The sequence below is a fragment of the Phascolarctos cinereus genome, unplaced genomic scaffold (assembly GCF_003287225.1).
Source record: "Phascolarctos cinereus isolate Bilbo 61053 unplaced genomic scaffold, phaCin_HiC Scaffold_726;HRSCAF=1367, whole genome shotgun sequence".
Lineage (NCBI taxonomy): Eukaryota > Metazoa > Chordata > Mammalia > Diprotodontia > Phascolarctidae > Phascolarctos > Phascolarctos cinereus.
In genome coordinates, this window is record NW_027556098.1 from 292,384,790 (window position 1) to 292,393,534 (window position 8,745).

Consider the following 8,745-nt stretch of genomic DNA (forward strand, 5'->3'; position numbering starts at 1 on the left):
AGAGAAGACCCCTCCTCCTCCTCCTCCCCCCCTCCCACCCCAGGCTAGCTGGGTTGCAGCATCATGGGCCCCATAAGCCCACCCACAGCAGGGAGGGGGTTCTCCTTCAGACATTCTAGTTGGGCCAGAAAGGAGTCAGAGAAGGATGGTAGCAGTGCCCCCTCCCCGGGTGTCTTGGGGCAGAAGCCAGCAGTGCCCTGGGCAGAGTCCAGAGTCAGCATGGTGGCAGGGCCTGCACTCCCCCGAGGGACGGCCACCCAGCAGCAGCAGGCGGCGGCAGCGGCCGGCCTCGTAATTCCCCTCATCCAAGCTGAGCAGCAGGAGAATCGTCTCCTGGCCCACAGCCTCTCGAAGAGCCTGTCAGGAAGACACCGCGCAGGCCTGGAGCAGGGCCCTGCTCAGGTAGTCCCTTCAAAAAGCACCCAGGTAAGACAGCTCAGAGAATTTGATGTCACACACCACGGAACCCAGGTTCCTGGACATCAGCATGGCCGTGGCCTGCTCGCAGTCCACCACACCCTGAGCCAGGCCCCCCCCCCCGTGCTTGCTGTACTGGGCCAGTACGGGGAGGCAGATGTCGCAAGTCACTTTGCAGCGGGAGATGATAACGAGATTTTTCGACCACCAAGCTCCCTGGGGTCCCCACCGCTGCCTCCCTCCGGCACTGGAGTGGCCCAGACTTCTCCTCTACCTCTTCCCAGGAGGTGAACCTGCCTCCCACTGGGCCCGTTGGGAAGTTTAGCTGGCTGAGGTCTGACAGCCTCTACACGTCTGATCCAGAAGGACCGCAGACATAGCATTCAGGGGACACTGGGCGGGCCCACTTGAGCGAGGGCCTGCGCAGCAGATGCGCCAGCACCCGCAGCAGCTACATCAGGGGCCCCAGGTGGGCCTCCTCACAATGGCCCCTACTCTCTAGCTCCAGCAGAAACTCCAGCCCAGAGCGGGCTGGAGGCTGGCCTGGGCCCCCCAGTGGGGCCAGGCTGGGGTCTCCATCTTTGGATGCTGGCAGGGCCTCGTCCAGCAGGAAGGAGAGCATGAACAGCCCCTGCTCTGTCAGCTGGGAGCCCACCACCTGGAACATGTGGTGCAGGGACTGCAGCCCATAAGAGTCTACTCATGAGTCTTCCTCCCAGCAGGGGCTGCACGGCCCCCAGGGCCCCACACATTGGGGCAGGTAGGAGGGTGGTCTAGGGGAGACTCGAGGAGAGGAGATGCTGTCGAGGCTCCGGATGTGGGGTTTGTCCATCCTTATTAATTTTAATAATTTAATTTAATTTCCCAAAAGGAAGGATTCACCCAATATGCTGATGGCTTTTTTCCAGGTCCCTTAATGTAATGTGGGTACCAATGGAACACATGGTCTGCCTATCTATTATTCTTCATTCTCACTTCATAACTGGCCCACCTCCTTTTCCAGTCATGTCATTCTTTATGATACCTTTTCTCTGTGAAATTCTCTGTATTCTCTGTGCAGTTTATCATTGGTAATGCACTACAGCCTGTTTATGCTTATCACATATCTTCTGATCACCACGGTACCCTTTCCCAAAGTACGACTTTTTCTAACACCACACCCTCCTCTTTCTTTGAGTTAGTGGATCAAGAAACCATCACTTGCACCATGCACATGTGCCGCTGTGTGTGAGGTCAGATGAAACCATCACCTGTCCTTCTATGAATGTGCCTAGGTGAATCACCTTTTGTACTCCCTTCCCCCTCATCAACTGCATTTGTTTCCAATGCAAAAATTCCTACACAAAAAAGATATGTAAAGCATTGTTTGTAAAAGCCTACCTGTTATCTTCTCATACCTTAATTAAGGATGGTTTCAATATATGTGTATTATCAAAACATGGGAAGTAGAACATGGATTAGCAAATATTGATATCTTCTTGACTGCTTTTTCTGAATTAGTGATATGTTTGTTTTACTGTTGTTGTTTCCTAATTGTTTGGTATTTTCCTCTAACCCCATCCAAATCAGAGGGCCTGGCACTCAACAACCCAAAAAGCTCAGCCCAAGCTGACAGGCAGATCATCAGAGCCTCTTGCTATGCTTTATCAGCAGCTTCGCGTAACTTGGTTTCAGAGAGGGACCCTGAAAATTTGGCCATGCTGCTGCTTGGAAATTTTAGCCTGAATTTTCATGGCAAATGGATTCCAAAGAGCTTTGTCTAAATTACCTAATTTCAGCCACAGAAGAACACTGTGCAACAGACAGAGTACAAGTAATAAGTGTCAGAGGCACTTATTTATTTATTTATTTAGGTTACATTTTAAGTTCTGAATTGTCTCCCTCCCTCCCCACCCCACATTAGAGAAGATTTGACACAGATTTATAAATATATATAGAATCATAGTATGCATACTTCTATTTATCAGTTCTTTCTCTGGAAGTGGATAGCATTTGTGCTAAGTTTCAACATTTTCATCTAATCTTGGTAAATGATATAAAGTATTGATCTATACCCAGTTTCTGCCAGACTGCTTTCCAGTGTTCCCAACAATTTTTACCAAATAGTGTATTCTTATTGCAAAAGCTTAAATCTTTACTTTTTGTCAAACTCAGGGTTACATTTACTATTGTCTATTGCATGTCCACTCTGTTCCATTCATCCACCTTTGTATTTCTTAGCCAACACCAGACAGTTTTGATAATTACTGTCTTATAACATAGTTTGAGATATAGTACTGCTAAACTTCCTTCTTTCCATTTTTTCATTAATTCTTTTGATATTCTTGACCTTTTCTTTTTCCAAATGAATTTTATTATTATTTTTTCTAGCTCAGTAAAATAGTTTTTGGTAGTTTAATTGGGATGGCATTGATTAGTTTAGTCAGAATTGTCATTTTTGTTATATTGGCTCTGCCCACCCATAAACAATATTTCTTCAATTATTTAAATCTGACTTTATTTGCATAAAATGCATTTTATAATTATATTCATGTAGTTCCTGGGTTTGTCTTGGCATATATACTCCCAGGTGTTTTATATCTTACAATTCTTTTAAATGGGGTATCTCCACAGTGGGATTTAAATCCAGGTCTTCCTGACTATTGGTCCAGTGCCACAATCTCTCCATGGTTGAAGATTGCTGTGAAATTTGCCATAACCCTATCATAAGTTTCTGCACATTATTTGCTGGATATAGAGCAAAAGAAAAAAATCTATACTTGAGAACTCTGATTTGAATAAGGTTTTTGTTTAGGCAAGTTTAATAAATTAGATGGTAATAGTTAAACACAAAATAGTATTTGAGAAGTCGGAAGGCAAAATTCAGGTTTAACAGATGTGTTTATAATTTAGCAGCCATTGATGTATCAGGACATTCGTGAACAAATGTCTTTTCAACGTCCTTTAGTTAACACAGCCCACGGATGACAAAATTTTGTCTGTTCAAGTAGCATCTTAAACAAAGACACTGTTAGCTAACAGAAGCATCATGCTAAGTTTTGCTGCCATAGATTCTGATACTGTCCAGGCTCATTAAATTTATTCTAGAGTTACTGAAATTTTAAGTGCATGAAGGCAATACTTCACTTTTTTGTTAAAGATTATAATACAGCAATTTTTTTTTACATTTCTTTCTGAGATTGCTGTCACATACAAACACTTACTGTGACCCAAATCAGAGGTAAATGAAGTTGCAATAGTAACTGTTGTGTATAGTCTTCTTGGTGGAGCACTGGGTCTATGTTTTGTACAGGAAGTCCTCTAATACCAGTCCAGACTAACAACAGAACCAGAGACTCAGCAGCCTCTAGCCTTAAGGCCAAGTGGCCACCCATAGAGATGCTCAAAGTCAACCAGCCTTGGGAACTTCAGGCTGAAGAAATGGTTCTAACTCTCCTCATCACACTCTGTTGTCCTTCAGCTCATTTTCCTCTGGGTCTAGGATACAATAAAGACTCATATGTACTCTGAAAAGTTAAGAAATATCAGAATTTCTTTGTGTGTGTCTCTCTCTGACTCTCTCTCCCTCTGTGTGTGTGTGTGTGTGTGTGTGTGTGTGTGTGTGTATGAATATGTCTCTCTCAATCTCCTATCCTTTAAGGGTTTTAACTTTTTATCCAGTGATATCCCTGCCTTATAAAGGGATTCACAGCCTCATTGACAGTACAAGTAGAGCACCTTGCATGAAAATATGGGGTCTGTGGCTCTCTGAGCCTCTGTTCCAGTGCTTTCCAGTGTCTTTCTTGCTCCACTCAGCATCCAGCCTCGCTGATGCACCTTCTTGGCACAACCTCCATCTACTCCACATGTGTTCCACTTCTCTCATGCAGCTCTTCAAAGTAACTAGTCCATGCCTAGCCACACTCCCATGAGTCACCAGCCAATAGGCTCTTGTTTGGTACATATCATATATGTGCTTTCAGACTTCCTGTCTGGTCACTGCTGTGTGTGTATGGGGGAGGGGAGATGATTTTCCTGGACTTCTATTGATGCATGTTTATTAAATAATAATTACATTTTTAGATATCTATGCATACTTCTACATGGTGCAGTTTATAGAGCACTGGACCTGAAGTCAGGAAGACCTGAGTTCAAATCCAGTCTCAGACATTTACCAGCAGTATGACCCTGGGCAAGTCACTTAACCTCAGTTTGCCTCAATTTTCTCATCTGTAAAATGCAGATAATTAATAACACCTACCTCCCAGAGTTATTGTGAGGCTCAAATGAGATAAAAACTTCAGTAAGGCACTTAGCACAATGTATGGCACATAGAAATGATATATAAATGTTATTTTTTTATCTTGTCTCTCCTACTAACTTGTGAGCCCCTCAAGGGTAGAAATAATCTTTATTTATTCATTATTAAAAGCCTTCTGTATGCAGAGCTTATATATCCAATATTTAAACAAGTTATGGTCCTTGCTTACAGAGGTCCTTGCTTATAGTCCAAGAGCTTAGTTTAATAGGTAGGAAACATATGAGACATACAGAGTAACTTTAGAACCAAATGTAACTAATTAAAAGTAAAGCCAACAGACTTCTCAAAGGCAAAATTTTAACCTTGATTCTGGCGGTTATTAAACAAAACCTATTGTAAACTCTTTTCTATACTGTAAAGACAATTGATGAAGGTTTAGGATGGGGAAATGACAGCATGATGTAGTTGAGAGTTTGGTGGACTTAGAGTCTTGAAGAGTGGATTCTCTTGGACATGCAGTAACTGTGTGATCTTGAACAGATCACTAAGACCTCTGAGCCACAATTTACTCATGTTTAAAATGATGGCTTTGGAGTAGATAATATATAAGGTTTCTTCCACCTCTATGACTATGATCCTATGAATGAATGGTTCTAAACCATAAAGGAAAGAAATAAGAATGATACATTGTGGAATTCATGAAAAAAATATATTTTTTTAAAAAGCCAGTAGCTGGGAAAATTTAATTACAAATCTTAGATCTGAAAGATATCTCAAGCCACCATCTGGTCCAGGCTCCATGATTTAAGAAGATAGATTATTATACTTGTTTTACAAATGAGACAATTGAGGGCCAAAAACTTTAACTCACATAAATACTAAGTGGTAACATTAAGACACCATCTTCTGCTTCTAAGGGGATTGCATTTTCCTTTATAAAATACTGCTAAGGATGAATTGATTTTATGAAACATAATTTTTTTTATACTTGTTAATCAGTTAGGATTGATTTTTGTTTGTTTAAGGAGGAGCACTGTTATAAGAATAACTCAGATCTTCAGTCTTCCATTTTACTATTTACCATTCCAAGCATCCTTAAAAGTTTTCTCATAAGCTTTCTGTTTCTTGATGGCAATAAGTGCTTGCTTCCCACATTGTGTGTTAGTAAATCATTTTAGTTACCCCATTTTGTTGTTGTTGATTCATATCCAACTCTTCATGAACCTATTTGGGTTTTCTTGCCAAAGATACTGGAGTAGTTTGCCATTTCTTTCTCCAGCTGTGACTAGAGACATATTTTCTGGGTAATCTAATAATTTTATTAATAAAGAATGTTATTAATGAAAGGATGGTCATTTGGCCATCTGTCTTAGACCAAAGACAATCATGCCCAGAGGGGCTCACAGTTTATATACCCTTCAAAGAGTAGGCTGAGTGACACCACGTCACCCTTGAACAGAGAAACTGTCCCTGTATTCAGTCCACCCCCAGCCTTGGGCTAGCTAGACAAAAGGGTCTATGTCCACCCAACTCAAATAGAACACAATGGGCTTCCCCACCTTAGATTAAAATTCCTTGAAAGAGTAATCTGACCAAGATTGAGGAAAGTTAACTAAATCTCATTATCAGTAATGTCCTTCTAGAGACTGAACTTAAAATCGGGATTTTGGAAGAAGGGGAGAGCTCTGAATCTCCCCCAAGATATTGGTTATTAATAATCACTTCTCCACAGCTTATTTTACAGATGAGGAAACTGAGCAAACAGAGTTAAGTGACTTGCTCAGGATCACACAGCTAGTAAGTGTCTGAGGCCAGATTTGAAATCAGGTCTTCCTAACTCTAGGCCCAATGCTCTATCTACTGTGCTACCTATCTTCCCCCAGTTACCTGGCTTAAAATGTATCTTCTGCTTTTTCTCTCTGTCCTATACCCAGTATTAAAATAGGAGTGGGTAGGATGAATATGTCCCTCATTTGTGATGGTAGAAAAAACTCTACCTGCCTGCCATTCTTGGTAAGATCATAACTACAACTGACAATGAGTTACTTCTGACTATTTAGAATTGTCATAACGGAATTTTCTTCTTCACTTGACTTTAGCTAGAGCAATAAGTTTCAGAAAAAATGGGTTCCATTGAGTCATGTGACTGGATTGATACATCAGCTCTCCATCATTAATGGGGCAGAAGCTCCTTGACTTAAAAGTTTGGAAGAAGACATTGGCAAGCTCACAGGACATAGAACTTTTACTGGAGGCACGGTAATATATACACAAAAGGTTAGAAGGAGGAGGATGAAAGTATGGAGACATTGCATAAAAGAGTATAAAAGGACAGATTACTAAGTTACAAAAAAAAGTAGGTATAAAGAAAAGGTGTGATCTAACATCTAATAGGAAGGTATTCCTTAGCCTTCAGGAGTGGAATGACCTGGGGAAAATGATGGCTGGAGAAGACAACTTTGGTAGCAATTGTGTTTAGTATTCCCTGGAGAAAGCTCTTGAAATAGATGAGGAGCGTAAGGAGAGGTTATATTACAAGAGAACACAAGTAAGAATTTACCATATTGAGTCAAACAAGTGATACACCCAGTCCAATGGAATTATATTTGGGAGAGAAGAAGATAATTTCCATTTAGTACCTCATCCCTGCAAGTTACAGACTGTCTGAAGTAGCCGTCAGTTTCCTATTTCACAGGTTTGTTTGCAGAAATGCATTTTGTAAACTATCGATCCAATACAGTAAACATTTCTAATCTAATAAACATCTATTAAGTGCCTACTATGTGCCAGACACTGTGCTAAGCACTGGGAATACAATTAATAAAAGAAAGCCCCTGCCCTCAAGAAGCTTACAATCTAAAGTGGGAGACAGTGCATAAAAAGAGGCAAGAAAGCAGGGGTGGGGAAAGCAGGGTGCCCTGTTGAACAACAGGGAGATATTCAGTGTGGGGTCATCTTATTCTATGGTGAGACAGGGCAGCAGATACAAAGTGGAATAAACTGACAGCGCGGTCTGTGCCCTGACATTGGGAGAAATTTGGTAGTCCACCTTTCAACAAGCCAATCAGAGGAGAGAAGAGTCTAAGGAAGGTGAGTCAATCAAGGCATGAGTTAGCAGCTTAGTGTAAATTTAGATGATGAGCTGGTGATGAGCTTATGCTGGAAAGAACATCTTGTTCAAACAGATACAAAGTAGAGTGCCTAAGAAACATGTTATTATTTGAGTTAGGAGGTCATTCAATTCAATTAACTAAGATAGCAATTATGTCTGTTTGGGACTGTGATTTTAGGGCAATTTCTATCATTCAGTGTTTGAATAATAATGAACTCATTCTTTCTTCTGTTGAGTATCTACTATGTGTTAGGAACAGTGATAGACACTGGGGAAGATAAAAATAACAGTTTTTGTCCTCATTAGCTTATATTCTGTTGAGGGGATACAATATTAAAGGTATCAGAGAAGCAGGTATAAAATACTTTGAGGAGAGGGAGAACAGTAATAGCCAGGGAGATTAGGAAAGTCCAACTGTAGTAGATGACAAGTGATTGAGCCTTAGAGTAAGCTTAGAACTCTAAGAGTTAAAAGTGAGCAGTGCTATAGTTCCAGGCTCGTAATATTGTCTGTTCAAAGATATGGAAGCAAGAGATGGAAAGTCAGTTTCCGGCCTCTCAAACAGTCCAGATTGGTGGGGGAGAGAGTGAAGGAAAGTCATGTGAAAAAAAGTAAGGAAAAACAGATTGGAGTACATGAAGTATTCTAATGGCCAACCTGAAAAGTTTGCATTTACTTATAAAGGCAATAGAGAGTCATCCGAGCTTCTTAAGTAGTAGAGTGAAATGGTCAGACTTATTCTGAGATGTAGATGATCTTAATGGGGGCAGGAGGGTTGTGACTTTCAGAAAATAAGACTAGAGAGAGAAAGTACAGCAGCTGGTAAAAAGGAAAGTAACAGGATTTGAAAACTGGCTAGAAAAAAATGTGAAACTTACCAAAAATGTTCTATTTTTGTTGTTGTTGGAGATGAATATGTCAATAGCTTGTTTAAGGCAGAAAGCTGGTTATCTCTGGAAGGCAGGAGAGAAGGTCA

General features: G+C 41.1%; 1 pseudogene; it reads right to left on the minus strand.

Annotated features, from left to right (window-relative positions):
• Positions 1 to 214: 214 nt before the first annotated feature.
• Positions 215 to 1,249, minus strand: LOC110214983 (DNA-binding death effector domain-containing protein 2 pseudogene; annotated as a pseudogene).
• Positions 1,250 to 8,745: the final 7,496 nt, after the last annotated feature.